Below are 15,941 nucleotides of genomic sequence, written 5' to 3' on the forward strand. Positions count from 1 at the left end.
TGAGCGTCTACAGAAACACGTACCTATTTACCCAATTCAGAAGAATGCGTTACATCCGCTGGCCGTACTTCATTGGCAGTAACCCCTCCTGGACTAACACCCTCTGTGGATCACGGGTGCCAACTGTTGGCAATCAGGGCAGGACATAAGAACGCTCCTGGCCTGATCCACTCTAATTTGAAATTGTCGTTTTAATGACTTTGCTTTCTGGTGAAAGAATTTATGTGATCATTTAGGTTGCTCCAAGGCTTTAGGCACAGTGAGCAGCACAGCTCGTGCATCGGCCCTCCTATTGCCTTCCGCAAGAGGTCCTGGAAGGGCCGTGCGAGAGCGGGTGTGCATTGCATAATAACCATGACGTCTATGATCTATTAGAAACCATAGCATTCTCAATTCAGCCATCGAAAGAGGATTATCCTCTTCCTTAAGAAAAGAAGCTTCCAGGCGGTTAAGTATGCCAGCTGCATAATATGAGCCAGTTCCAACATTCAAAGGTTTGTTACAGAACACCTCAAAGCGATCCTAACAGCTGTCAGCTCAAGAACTTGTTTGACCATTGATCTCTTTTTCTACCTTGTGTTTGCAGCACTGGGTATCTGAGTTTAGCCACGTCATTACAACTTTACGTGAGCGACCAGAGGCATCAGTAAATACAGTCTTGTCGCTTACTGGTCGTTGCTGACAGCAGCATTTGCTGCACAACGGTAAATTACCAATTTCAGCCCACAGTTTATGCTGAGGGTAATAAACTGATATGTTCCCTGCGTATGTTGCCAATGCAATCTGGAAATTCACATCCCCAGTTAATTACCATTGCGAATTCTCCTTTGTTGTAGGAATAAATATACCTTCAGGTCTACCCCATACATAGCATATAAACATTCTCTGCCTTTACTTATCGGTTTTGCATACATTTATTTTATTATCCAAACTGTTTTCATTGGCGTGTGAGCTAGAAAACCCCATACGGCCACAGTCACCTTTCTCCCTCCTTGAGCTCTCCTGACCTGCGGTTCCACCACCGGTGTCTTCCTCCCTGATCCCTCCTGACTGGCAGGTGCGATCCAACCCTCTTTATCCATCACTCTTCCTCACAGGTTCGCCTCCTTCCTTGCTTTTCCTTTGCACGCTGCTCCACCTGAAGAGAAACACACAGAGGAGTGAGCTACACCAGCAGGGACAGATTATGACAGACAAAAGATGTGTTATTGGCAGTAACTTTGGTGGGAACACAAAATACATCGCTTATGTAACGTCTAACTTAGCTAATCAGCAAATGCTTGAACAAGCATCATAGCGAGTATAAATGCAAACCTGAGTTTGTAATTAATGTCTCCCACGGCACCTTACTGCGAGTCCACGCCAGACTCGCTACACTCTTCCTCACAGGCTCACCACCTTCCTCTGCTTCCTTTTTCCTTTGCACGCTGCTCCACCTGCAGAGAAACACACAAAGGACTGAGCTACACCAGCCCAAGGGCACTCAGTCAGACAGGGGACAAGTCTGGGGGCTGACACCTCCCCACACCCCACAGCGCGCCCACCGTGCCTTGGCCCCGGCCCCTCGCACCTGCCTTAGAGATGTCACAGCTCAGTACAAATGCCCGCGGTCCTCACCTGCTCTCTGGTACGTGCGGAGGGTCCCGTCGCTGTGCCCCAGGGCACTGGCCTGCACGGCCCTGCCCGGCAGCGTCTGCAGCTGCCGGCTGGTTCTCCAGCTTTAGGGTGCCCCGCAGCAGCCCGCTCTCCTCAGCTCTGCACACCCAGCCAGTTGCGCCGCCCAGGCAAAGTCAGCTTCACCCTCTGCCTACACCTCACCTGCAAACAGCCAACTCTTCAGCTGACAACCGCCCAAAACCCACCGACAAACTCTCCAAATCTCAGCCTTTCGCTTTCAGCTGCTGCCTCTAGTGCATCTCACAGACAAGCCTCCAAAATCCCCTCATCCTGCAATAATACTCCTGCGCTGATCGCCTGCGGGAACAACTGCCACAATACCATGCAAACACCAACCAGTTCTGGCACGGAAATATCGCTTTCTCCTCAAGATTCCACCTACACCAACTGCTGACAATCACACGCTGTCCTCACCAAAGCCAAACGCTGCAACAACCAGCGACAACTCAAATCTGCGTGTGCAGCGCAAAATCGCAGGTGTGAGCTAACGCAGAGCTGGGCTTGAAAGCTGCAGAGTGCGCACCCTGTGGTTTAACGTGGCCAGTTACTGCCATTCTGCCTTCCCCCTGGGAGAAGCGCATGAGCACAGGCTGCTTCAAGGCACGATGCGAACGGTTTGGTTCTCCGGGTCTCTCAGGGCGAGAGCGATAAACGTGATCTGTGTCGTGGCGCAGGAACTTCCCGTCCACTTGCTCCTCCATTCGGTCTCAGGTGCTGCAAGAGAGGGACAGAGAGATTCAGGCCAAGATTGACAACCTTGGCATCCCCGTCCCAGCCACGGGTCACCCAAACCTGCAGACATCCCGGGAGGCCCCATAACATTTATGCTCCCCTATCCCCCACCCTCGAAGCCTGGACATCACCAGAACCACAGAGCAAGTATTTCTGGAGGAGGCACCCAAAGGGTCCGTGTTCTCTTTCAGGCAGATGCTAGCGCAAGATTGCAAATCATCTCACAGCTACCAGGAAGGTAAAAAATAACGTCTCAAAATGGAAAAGGAACAGGTATTGTTTCTCTTCATCACCTCCCTCAGTGCCACGTTATCAAGGTCTCCCGCAACGTTCCACAGGAAACTTGAAGCTTGGAATTCCCAGTATTCTGAACCTGGGCAAGAAAGGAAGAAAAGCAGGAGACTGAGCATAAAGAGGGTGGCTGCTCGTAACACGAAAAGAGCAATAAAAAGGCAAAAAGGTATCACTTTTACTTAGAGAGCTCTCAAAGCTGCCTGTTAAGGACAAGAAAAACAAACTTAAAGGGGAACCAAAGAAAATATTCACAGAAAACATGGTGATAAAAACATAGTATACGTCATGCAGAAAGTGACAGATCGTCAGTTAAAATGCAAGGCCCAGGGAGCGACCTCATGTGCATTGAAACGTGGGCCACGAGACAGTGGAAGTGCCACGAGCTGAGACTGAAGGGACAGCGGATGGATTTCCAAAGAAGTTTAGGTTTCGATGTCAGAACAGAAAATTCTACGTAATGAAAAGATAATGCAGAAGTCGGTGTAAAACCAAGTAAGGCAGCAACTATAAATGAACTCCCAGGCGCTTCAGTCAAAAAACCGGATCATTTCTCACCTGCCCACCTCCCAAACCCCAGTCTATGGCCCCTGCTTCCAGCTTCCCTGAGCCCAGATTAAAGGAGGATTTCAGAGGCCACGCCAAGTTCTGCTTCTCCTCGCTCTGGAGTTGCAGGTCAACCGCCTCTTCCTGCAAGAGAGGGAGAGAGAAAGAAAAAGTTAGGACTGGTTTAACAACCTTATCATCCCTGTCCCCAAACCTGCAGGCGTCCTAGGAGGCCTGATCTAAGTTTGGCTCTTCTCCCTCTCTTTGCTGGTTTACTGCAGAAATTTCTGTCATGAACACTCTCTTAACCAGTCTGATGTGTTCACAGTTCCCAGCCCAGCATCCATTCCTCAAGGTACCTCAGCATTTCCCTTTGAAACCAACCTCAGTGCCATCCCGTCCTGAGCTACCTCAGCACTGCCCACTGCAGCCTCCCGACGCCATCTCCTCCCTGCGGTCCCTCAGCCTTTCCCGCCAAAGCCTCCCCGATGTCCCCCCCTCCCTGAGGTGCCTCAGCCTTTCCCGCCAAAGCCTCCCCGATGTCCCCCCCTCCCTGCGGTCCCTCAGCCTTTCCCGCCAAAGCCTCCCCGATGTCCCCCCTCCCTGCGGTCCCTCAGCCTTTCCCGCCAAAGCCTCCCCGATGTCACCCCCTCCCTGAGGCCCCTCAGCCTTTCCCGCCAAAGCCTCCCCGATGTCCCCCCTCCCTGAGGTCCCTCAGCCTTTCCCGCCCAAGCTCCCCCCGCGCCGTCCCGCCCTCCGGCTCCTCCGCCGCTCCCCCCGTTCCCGGCCCCGCCCCGCGGCAGCGCCGCCCCCGCCCCTCGCGCCCCCTGGCGCCCCCACGGCGGCCCCGGCCCCGCCTGCGCCGCTCCCGCCGCGGCGCTGCCCCTCCCGCTCGCTTTCCTCCCTCTGCCCTGTGTCCCCACGGGCTCCCCCTCCGCCCCACGGCCCCGCCCGAGCCCCGCGCAGCGCTCAGCCCGGGGCTCCTTCCCTCACAGCCGCCGCGTGTTTCCCCCTCGCCCCTTTCTCGGCCCGGCCCGGGGCCGCGCTGTTGCGGCTGCCTGCCCCTCGCCTTCCTCCTGCCGAAACCAGCCCGTCCCTCCGCCTCCAGCCTCCCCCCTCAGCCGGGACCGGGGCGGCCCCGTCCAGTCTCCCCGGTGTCCGTCCGCCCGCCCCTCGCGCGCTGCTCCCGCCGCCGCACCGGCGGCACGCGCTCCTCGGCCCGCGCACTTACGCTGCGTGTCCCCGCCCATCCCGCGCAGGAGCCAATCCCGTCCGCGCCCGCCACCGGGCCCCGCCCCTCCCTCCCGGCCCGGCGGGTCAGCGGCAGTGGGGCCGGGAGCGCTCGGGCTGCGCCTGCCCGGGACGGCCCGGGACCGAGGGCCCCGCCGCTGCAGCCCGTTTCTTCCTTCTAACTGCACAGCAGTTCACACTCACAAACGTTCCGTGCTAGTTGGCATAAGAATATCTGCAGAAGAATTTACAAACATTACAAAGATATACCACGGACCACAGCTTTCTGAGCTTTCAGGTTAAAGTTCCTGTAAATATCCATGTTTAAATAAAACAGACGATACCAGTAGAGCTGCTACCTCTGCCATCTTTGTTCAGAAAGAAGTGACAACACCAGAAAACACACTGGCAGCCGGTGCTTTGACCAGTGAAGGTGGGATCTACAAAAGTCTGATAAAACCAAACAGCCTGAGGTCTTTATCGAGCTGCAGATCTGCCAGGAATGCTGAAATGCAAGAGTTTACTCCTGCAATATTCCACAATGGAACAGCCACTTAATATCAAATATAATCTCAAAGATCCAAACCAGTATATTAAAAAGCTACCACTAAGTATTAGAAGACCGCTGCAAGATCTTATTGCTTTTTGAGTTAAATAATAATTTTTCAATAATCCAAAACCCAAACAATTTCTGCAGTCTGTTGCTCATCCTCCTGTTCATTCATTAGCACTGCAGCAATCAGTTTTTATACAACGTGTCAACAGAGGCGTTTAAAAAACCCCAAACAAAACTTATTCAAGTCCACGGACCCCCCCGTCCTCCCTGCCCCCCCCACCCTGAGCCCCACGATCAGCACTTGGTGCGGGAGAGGAGCACAGCTCGACAGACAGAACCAGAAATCCGCCTGCGGGGAGAAGGAAACACCAAGGTAGTTACAGCTTCCTTAACATTCAAATCTGATGTCTTCCAAAACAAAGCACATCATCCTCGTCATTTCAGAAGCCAAGTTGCTTTGTAGGTGTCTGATCCTCACACAGCTGAGTGGTTCTCAGGTCCGCTGAGCTCCACTGTGCAGCCGCCCCGCGCCTGCGTCCCCTTCTCTGGAGTCCCCAGTCGCGGGACAGTGAGTGGGGTTGGGCTCCAGCGATAAAGAAAAACACAAAGAGTCAGAAAGCCAGTTTAATTTTAATAACTTATTTTTACACTGCTATAAGCATATGAAGTACAGGGGTCACGAACTCTGTTACTACCACATATGTGCCTTATTACATAAGCACAAGAAACAAGGAAGCAGCATTCCTTCTATTTTTGATGTAATGATGAGCTAATCCATCTCCTGAGATGGCTTCCAGACCTTAGTATCTACACCGTGTTGTACTGCAGATAAATACCTCAGGTCAGCATTAATCGAAGACAATGTGCAGAAGGAGCAATATGCAGGTCAGCACAAGATCCTGGATTCCTTACAAGAGTCTACTTCTAAAATTGTCTAAAAATGCTACAGAAATTGTAGCAGATAAACAACAGTAGCCACATTTTGTTCTATGGCATTTACATAATGTTGATCCACCTGTATTAACTTGTGCCCTTTCGGACCAGAGCTGTAAACTCAGAGTGTTCAAAGACTTCTTTCTTTTGAATAGAATACGATTAAACTGGCTGTCTTGAAAAGACCGGCTGTGCAGACTTGCAGCAGCTGAATAGAGGATGTAATTCCAGTGAATGGAGACAGAAAGAAGGTCAGCACAAAACCAGCGATGACAGACCAGAGACACTCACCTAAAGCACGGAGACCAAAAAAAGAAGTCGTGTGGGCTTAGCAGTTGGGGAACCGGACCAAACAGCCTGGATATTCTCCAACAGGAGGGTCTTTATCTGGCCATAATCATGTAATCAATGGAGAACCTTACCATGATCAGACAGAGTGCAGGCGTGGGCAATGAGAGCAGCAAATCCCACACCGACACAGTGTCAGAGCTTGTACAGACAATGCACACGCTCACGGGTCTTGTTCAGTAGTTTACACACTATTCTGAAATGAGACACCGATTTAATTGTTGCACAGTACATACTGTCACTTTACACAACTTGAAGAAATAAAGCAAGCTCATAATGTTCATACTCCATACATCAGGATAGGAGGTTACTCATAAAATGCAATCATCTCTGACAGATACAAGCAAATATATAAATTTATTTAACGCAAATTCCAATCTTATACCATCATCTCAGGTCAAAATCTGCTATCAGACACAGGACACACAGCTCAAATGCCAACAGCTCATAAGAAAGCTTCACAAGAGAATGAACTAAAAATACAGCTATGGAATCAAGTGTGTTTTATCAATACGTCAATGCAACTCTAATTCCTCTAGGCCCTCACATTAATAAAAACCCCACAGAGTTTCTAGAAAGAACGTCCATAAAATTGACATGCGACATTACACTCAGTGAGTCTCCTGAACCAGACAGCAGAGCAACCGACCCGCAGCAAGGACAGCACAGAATAGACAGTTCTGTTGGAAATGCAAGGAATGGGCTAAAAGTAACAATTCTACATTACAGAATTAATGCATCGTGTCACTTTGTGTGGGTAATTCACCCATAAAAATTAGTAAATATGAAGGTCACCTTTATTAATAAATGCCTGTATATTTGTGGTCATGTTTAGTACAACACACACCTTGTGAGGGTTTTTTGACTCAAGGACACTGGATCAGCGTCGCTTTGGATTATTTCTGTAAGTAGCCATAACTTAACAGAAAGATAGCTTTAAGAAAGCGTGCAATTAGCTGTTAATTGGACAAAATAAGTGTAGTTAGCACACAATAAATAGTTTTAAATAGTCTCACAAGTAGTTCATGTGAGACATTTCCCTCAGGGACTCCTGACATATTTCGTTCATTTTTATTAAACCTGCTGAAATGAAGCTGTATGTGTGTTTCATTTCAGTGACCTACAGGGAATTCAAACTAACAATAAGAACTTGCCGTATTATCAGAAACAGTTTCCAAAAAGCAAACGGGCAACACTATGGGAGGGGAAGTGGAAGAAACACCACCTGGTTTCATTTTCCCATCTCAATTCTTATGAAAAAACCCCCAATAGGATGCAGGTATCAGCAAGGTATACAACTGCACATCTACACACAACATAACTGCATGTAATCGCACATTTCTGACCATATTAACTACAAATTGGGCAGCTATAAAATATATCAGTTATACCTTCATTTACTTCCAGAAATCTTCACTGAAATTATTTTGTTGCTTAAACTACTGTATAATGTGTACTTTATTAATGTATTATACATTAAGTATACAAACATATTATGAAAAACCAAATCTAGTCCCGATACTGTTGTGAGTTCTGAAGGACGCTGGTGGGTAACGCTGAACAATCAACACTCATCCGGGTAAAACATCCACGGGCAGAGCTGAAACTTGTTTTCATCGGTAGGCTGTGTTTTTCTGCAAGTTGTGTTATCATACCTACATATAGCAAATAAAGATTTGACCCAAATTACATACATTTATGTGCATACACACACGTACATGTTTGTGCTGTACAAAGATGCCCACCGTTACTGAGATTTATAGTCATTGGATGTGTCAGGTAAGTAACATGACAAGAGGCTTTAGAGGTGGGTCTTCAGGGAATTATGTAAGTAACATATTAATGCAACGAATTGGGTGGCATAAAGCTATCGGGGAAAAAAATCCAGAGGAGAATCAGATAAATTCATGTGTTCTTTAAAGACAGTTCATGCATTCAACCAGCTCCCAGGTGGGCCTGACTATGGAAAGGAAAGTTTGCTCGAGCACTTGGCAACACCAACTGCAGACCAGGGTGCCGCGACTAAGAGACGGGGACACGACTTGATGCAAGCAAGATATCCAATTTATTGATCAGAGGCGAGACATTTATATAGTCTAAGGCTTACGTGTTACATACTGATTAGTTACATTTTGCAAAGTTAGTTCGGCTGAGAAGATTTTACAAGCTACATTCCCATCGCTAATAGTTGCTAATAGTTGCTAGTTTCATGGTCATAAGATATACTCTGTTGCAAGGAGAAGACACCTGGTTTTCACTGTAAGTCCTTTGTTTCTTGTCCTTGGCTTCATCACGTCGGGTTTTTCCACTACAGGGCATTCCCACTGTTACCAAGGCCTACTCTTACAACAGACTAGCTAACTTATTATATGTATATAAGACTATGTTATAGATCAATTCACATCATATGAATTTAGACAACCCACATCTCCCCCTTTTTGTTTTCAATCATCTGACTCTTCCCAGGGTCGACGTCCGACTAATTCCAGGACATCTTGCTTCACCAACATTTCAGCACTGGGGGTTTTTGTGAAGCCCTGTTGCTGTACAAGGAAGATCTTATTCATTGAAGCAGTTATCGATTTCTGAAGGCACTGCAACACACACGGAATCATTATTAACAGCACACAAATTATTAAAAGAATAGAAACTCCCTGTTTGAGCAAATCTTTCATCCATCCTGTAATACCATTGTTTGTCACTATATGATCTGCTTGTTTCTTAGTAACTGGCCAAGCTTCTTGGGGTATTACTGACCCATTAACCGAGAGAACTTGGGGTCTAAGCCTACTTTTGCCAAGGACAAACAGAAATCTGTAGTCCCAGTGCGATTTGCCCAGGTAAGCCATACGTTAGTGCGAGGGTCAACATGATGCAAATCAAAGCAAAAGCCTATACCTATAATAAATGACAAAGAGACTAACACTTTGCCCATGTTCTAAAATTCTTGAGCACACTCCTTTTTCTATTTCTTTTCTTTCTCTTCTGCACTTTCCTCAGAGGCACAAAATTTCAAATGATAAAGGGCAGTGACCGCTATTTCAACATTTAATGTCTCATTAACTCCCAACAAGGTCACTGGGATAACCTTATTGGCACAGAGCGGTACAAGTTGTTGACACCTGATTGCTGCAATATTACTGTTTATGTGCCACTTATAATGTTTTATATCCACTTCCAGTCTCCATCGAATTAACCCTAGCACTAGCTGATCAATAGACTCAAAGTTATCTAAAGCTTCCCTAGTACTGCTTTGTATGGGTACTCCTAACCATCGTTTCAGGCGTCGGTTCCAAAGCAAATCATTCCCTCTTCTTCTATCGCACTGCCTACACCAAAAAACACTTCCAATCCTTTTCTGGGCTCTCCAGTTAGTTCTTCCACAACCCCCACAAGTTAGGGCAACCCATGCATAACAGCGGGACTTTTGACAGCTAAGACAAGATTTTGCCCACAATGGGTCAATATCCCAATAAAAGTAATAAAAGCAATGTTGTATAAGAGTCCATACACCCCAGAAGGAGATAGTATCTCCTCTTGCCCAGAATTTTTGTACGTATCGCAACTGTTCTTCAAATTGAGTCCATATTTTACATCTGATTCTCTTTTCTAATTCTCTTTGCTCTGGCACCCTCCACCAAGAAATGTCAAGCGCCTGCTCATATATGGGTATATGCTCCAACGCTTCTGCCGTATATCAGGGTCTCAAGTATGGTCAATAATACTCGCATGGTTTCCCACTTGTGAATCTCAGAGATCAAGTTCACAGGTGCCCGTCGAAATTCTCTGTATCTTCTATATTCCCTGAAGGACTGGGGTCGCTGGGGTCGCCATCAGAGGGTTGTTGTAGCGTTTCTCGGTAGGGTCTCACGTTTTTCGCCGGGATCCAGCGAGGGCCTCTTTCTGTGGAAACACAAGCATAGCCTCTTCCCCATGTGACAAGGGGATAGGGTCCCATTATCTTACCTGTTTCTGGGTCCCGGATCAAAACCGGCGGTTTCACTCTGGGTTCAAAAAGGTTATTTGTGCTGAAATGGCGAACTACCGGAGGATTGCTATCTAATAGAGAACAATTCAAAAAGTTAAAAACATACAAGGCTTTCTGTATTCGCTCCTCTGGCGTAGCAGTCCCTATTCCCCCTTTTTGTTTTAATAATAAGCGTTTTAAGGTTTGGTGAGAGCGTTCTATCAGAGCTTGACCCGTGGGGGAATGAGGGATACCTGTAACGTGAGAAATTCCCCAAAAAGTAAAAAAGGTTGTTAAAACTTGAGACACATATGCAGGACCATTGTCTGTTTTAATTTGAGAGGGTACCCCTAAAGTGGCAAAAGCGCGCATTAGATGTTTTTGCACATCGCGTGCTTTTTCTCCTGTATGACAGGAGGCAAATAACATTCCCGAAAATGTATCAACAGAGCAATGAATAAACTTTAAACGACCAAATTCGGCAAAGTGAGTGACATCTGTTTGCCAGAGTTGAAGACTCTGTAAACCTCTGGGATTGACTCCTTCTGCTATGGAAGGAAAAGAGTGTCTTTGACAATCAGGACACACTGCAATAATATTATTGGCTTGTTGTGAGGTAAGGTTAAACTGTCGTTTTAGGCCTCCAGCATTTTGGTGGAAAAAAGAATGACTAAGTTTAGCTTGTGCGATACGGTCTGGTAATACCTGTACTGGCAACGTCAGCATATCAGCTTGCCGGTTTCCTTCCGCGATAAAACCTGGTAAGGAAGTGTGAGACCTAACATGCATAATGAAATAAGGGTGAAGACGAGAGTCCAATAGAAAGATAAGTTCCTGTAACAAGTTAAACAGTGCCGTGTGAGAAACATCTCGTAATACAGAAGCTTCGGCTCGGCTAACAATTCCTGCAACATAAGCAGAATCAGTAATTATGTTAAGAGGAACAGACCATTTACGAAAAACTCGAACAACTGCGGATAATTCCACTATTTGAGGAGAACCCTGAACAGTTTCGATATCAGATTCCCACCGTTGGTATTGGCTATTCCACCAAAGGATAACCGACTTGTGAGATCTCCCAGAGCCATCTGTAAAAACAGTAAGAGCCTGTAAAGGTTGGTCACTCCGCTTTGGAATAGGTAAAAGGTGAAAGTCAATGCCTAACAGTTTGTGAGAAGGCGGATGACAAGTGAGTTGGCCTGCATAGCCAGTTAGAGCTATGCCTAGTGCATCTGATTGTTGATGTAACCATTGCAGGTAAACACTTGTTACTGGCATACATATAAGGCTAAAGTCTGTGCCTGCCAGGGTAAGTAATCGCTGTCGAGCTCTGATGATTAAAGATGCAAACATCTCATGCTGTGTTGAGATAGTCTTTGTGGCTTGGTTAGGCAAAAAGATCCATTCAATGATTAGTAAGGGGTCCGTTTTCTGGCAGTCCCATTGGAAAATAAGTGCATGAGGCTGTCGAGCAGGGTTAAGGATGATTAATTGAAAAGGCAATTCTGGTTCCCATCGATGTGCTTGTCTGGAGGTAATCGCTGCTGCAGCTTTATGCAAGGAAGCTATGGCCTCAGGACTGAGACTTCGTGGAGCGTTTAAGTCTGAGCTTCCTTTAAGCATTTCGAATAAGGGACTGAGATCTGCATTAGTGATTCCTAGCAATGGTCTGACCCAATTGATTGTTCCCAGCAGTTTCTGCACATCATGTAAATTTTTTACATTCGCCTGTATTTGTAAAGGTTGCGGAGTAATAGTCTGAGCCCTTATACGCCATCCTAGGTATTTCCAAGGTGGCACTTTTTGGATTTTTTCTGGCGCAATACAGAGGTCTGCTGATTTTACAGCAGCCATGACAAGGGCTACAGCTTTCTCCATAACTTCATAGTATTGTGCTGCCACTAGAATGTCATCCATATAATGATATAACAATGCAGCAGGTACTTCAGTTCTGACAGGACTAAGTATTTTGGCCACATACCATTGGCATATTGTGGGGCTATTTTTCATTCCCTGTGGTAGCACAACCCACTGGTATCTTTGCAAAGGAGCTTGCATGTTGACGCTAGGGACCGAAAAAGCAAATTTAGGAGCATCGTCTGGATGCAATGGAATATTGAAAAAACAATCTTTAAGATCTATGATAGTTAAATGCCAATCTCGAGGGATCATGGTAGGTGACGGTAGCCCGGGCTGCAGGGCTCCCATGTTTTCCATAGCGTCATTAATTTTTCTCAGGTCATGGAGCAAGCGCCACTTGCCATTTGGTTTTTTAATAACAAAAACAGGTGAATTCCAGGGACTTGTAGAGGGTACAATGTGTCCCATAGATAATTGTTCAGCGACTATTTCTTGGAGGGCGTGAAGCTTTTCCAGTGGCAGGGGCCATTGATCAACCCAAATAGGGGAATCAGTTTTCCAGGTCAATTTTAGGGTTTCACGCCCCTCAATGGCCCCACTTAAAAATGTGTCTGTATAGACACTCCCCACTGAGATAGTACATCGCGCCCCCACAAGACCATAGGTACCGGTAAGATAAACGGTTTGACTGAGGCAACTTGTCCTTCTGAATTTTGAACTTGTATTATTTCTGCGCTTTGGCGGCTAGTTCCACACCCCCCAATTCCAGCTAATGTCTGAGAGACATCAGCTAAAGGCCACCTAGAAGGCCACTTTGCTTGAGAAATAACAGTAACATCTGCGCCAGTGTCAATAATTCCACTTAACACAACTTGCTGACCCCCCCGAATAAGGGTGCATTGGCATATAGGACGTTTTTGAGAAATGGTTTGGACCCATAAAATTTCTGGTTCCCCTGTAGATCCAAAATTTCCCTGTCTTTGTGGGAGTGATTGGTCAGGAATTGGCACAAAATTCTCCTTAGGGATCAGTATTAATTGTGCGATACGACTTCCCTCTGGCACTGTACAAGGAGGAAACGGAGTCCAAGCCATAATTTTGATTTCTGAATTACTGTCAGGATCGATTACTCCAGGCAATACAAAAAGGCCTGACAGAGTGGTGGACGACCTTCCTAATAATAATGCTTGTGTTCGTGGAGGTAAAGGGCCTGTGACTCTGGTGGGCAGTAAGTGAACAGAGGAATCGAGCAGCGTTACTGTGTGGGCGGTTGCCAGGTCCAAGCCTGCGCTCCCTGCTGTTGCTGGGCAGAGGCTGGAAACACTCCTGCTTCCCGTCCTCCCCCCTGCGTCTGCAGGGGCGCCGAGGCTGGCCGCGGCGCCGGTCGCGGGACTTGTGTCTGCGCACGCCGCGGTTCCGCGCTCGACCACCGGTTTCCCGGGATAGGACGCCCGTTCACATTAGCCCTAGCCCCAAATCTACATTGGCTTGCATAATGACGACCTCTGTGACATTTAGGGCAAATGCCAGGTACTGAGGGTCGTTTCCCAGATCCAGTACTAAAACAATCTTTTTTAAGGTGCCCTGGCTTTCCACAGCCGAAACAATTTTGTCGTAAATCGGTATCCGTGGGTCCACGCATGGCCGCAAAAGCAGCAGCCATTGCCTCATATTTATGGTCCATAGTGCCAATTCTGTTACAGGCTTCTATCATTTCAATTAATGTGGGATTTTGATTTGGGAGCGATTTCAAAAGCTTCTTACAATCAGCGTTAGCATTCTCTATGGCTAATTTAAGAAGCAGAATTTCTCGGGCATCAGCATTATCTATTTGGCGCTCCAGAGCTTGTTTTAGTCTGTCTATAAACTGCATATATGGTTCGCGGGGTTCCTGAGTGATGCTAGTAAATGCCTTTTGGGGTTTGTTAGAGTCAGGAACTCTCAGCAGAGCCCTTTTTGCCTCCTCCCGAATTGCTTCTAAAGCTTCTCGGGGGATATCTCTAGCTTGACCAGCCGGATCAGAATGTTGCCCAGTCCCAGTAAGATGTTCTATAGTTAATGCAGCTAAAGCAGCATTGGCATTCCCCGCATATCTCTGCAAAATTGTCTGCAATCTCGCTCTCCATTGAGACTCCCACATTGTATATTGTGTTGGAGTTAACAACAACTGCATAAGGGATTTTAAATCATGTGGGGTCATAACATACGTATCAAATACAGAAGATAAAAGGCTTGCAAAATAAGGGGAAGACAACCCATGTTCGGTAACCGCACGGCGCAATTCCTTAACAACCGAGAAAGACAGTGCCTCCCATTGAGCCGCCCCCCCCCTTCCTTGGTATATTACGGGGGCTACTATGGTTCTCGCTATTTCCAGCTCCCCCTCCTTTAATGCTTGGCGTTTTATCTCTCCCCAAACTTTAGAAGGATCAGAGGGAGAAAGATCAGGTTCTTTTTCGAGGTCTATCGGGCCTGGGTCCGAGAGAGGAGACCCCGCAGCAAAGGTTAACGGCGGCGGAGCGGCGGCAGCACAAGGTGGTGACAGCGCTGCGGATCCCCCCCCCCCCGCGATGTTAGGAGAATAGGGAAGGGGTGACTGAGCTGTCCCCTCCCGTTCCGAGGAGGGAGCTCGTTGCTTTTGCTCTTGCGACTGAGCTCCATAGGAGCCGCGCTGATTTTGCTCTTGCGTTTTTATAGTCTCAAAAATTTTTCTCCAACTAGGGAGCATACGCTGCGCTTCCTCATTTCCTGAGGTAGCCGCATCCCATAACTTTACCCCCACATTGTCCCAAAGTTCACGCGTAAAAATTGAAGAAGCAGTCACCGTAGGGACCGTAACTTGCACCCATTTTAGGATTAATTTAAGATCTTGTCCTGAAAGAGCTCCTTTTCCCTGCTTATTAAGCAGAGTTTTCATGTGCTCATAAACGTCTCTTTCGGGGGAACTCTCCTGATTCCCCATCTTTCCCGCAGCGGCTCACCTCTCGTTCCAGACGGAGGGATTGATTTGCCGGCCGGCTTGTCCTGCTTCCTTTCAGCAGCTCGTTCCCAAGTTCTGCGGCTGCGGGATGTCGCGGCCGGCCACCTCGCCCTGGGCTGCCACCAGGCAGGCGGTTAATGGACCTGCGATCCTGTCACAGACGATCACGCATCACGTTATCACGTCGGGGTCACCATTTGCCGCGACTAAGAGACGGAGACACGACTTGATGCAAGCAAGATATCCAATTTATTGATCAGAGGCGAGACATTTATATAGTCTAAGGCTTACATGTTACATACTGATTAGTTACATTTTGCAAAGTTAGTTCGGCTGAGAAGATTTTACAAGCTACATTCCCATCGCTAATAGTTGCTAATAGTTGCTAGTTTCATGGTCATAAGATATACTCTGTTGCAAGGAGAAGACACCTGGTTTTCACTGTAAGTCCTTTGTTTCTTGTCCTTGGCTTCATCACGTCGGGTTTTTCCACTACAGGGCATTCCCACTGTTACCAAGGCCTACTCTTACAACAGACTAGCTAACTTATTATATGTATATAAGACTATGTTATAGATCAATTCACATCATATGAATTTAGACAACCCACACCAGGGACTCCCAGTTTGCAACCAGTTCATGGCTCTGAGCAGTCTTCTTTCCACACCCTGCGCGTAACGCTTTACATCTGCAATCCCCTCCCTAAATCCATCTTGTTCCTGGCTGAGAAGATACCAGATGTGGGAACTGTTGCATGATAGAAGAATTTGTGCTGTCAAATCACAGGATTCTGAGCCCTGCAGGTGATCACAGTGTGGGGC

The 15,941-nt window shown here is 47.3% G+C and overlaps 1 long non-coding RNA gene across 1 annotated transcript; it reads right to left on the reverse strand.

Annotated features, from left to right (window-relative positions):
- Positions 1–318: 318 nt before the first annotated feature.
- Positions 319–2,334, reverse strand: LOC309435940. Its single transcript, XR_014183247.1, has 3 exons — positions 2,092–2,334; positions 1,351–1,436; positions 319–1,138 (listed from the first exon to the last, which is right to left on the reverse strand). It is a non-coding gene; the product is annotated as an uncharacterized lncRNA (long non-coding RNA).
- Between the last annotated feature and the right edge of the window lie 13,607 nt (positions 2,335–15,941).

The sequence above is a fragment of the Streptopelia decaocto genome, assembly GCF_964273445.1.
Source record: "Streptopelia decaocto genome assembly, chromosome: 2".
NCBI lineage: Eukaryota > Metazoa > Chordata > Aves > Columbiformes > Columbidae > Streptopelia > Streptopelia decaocto.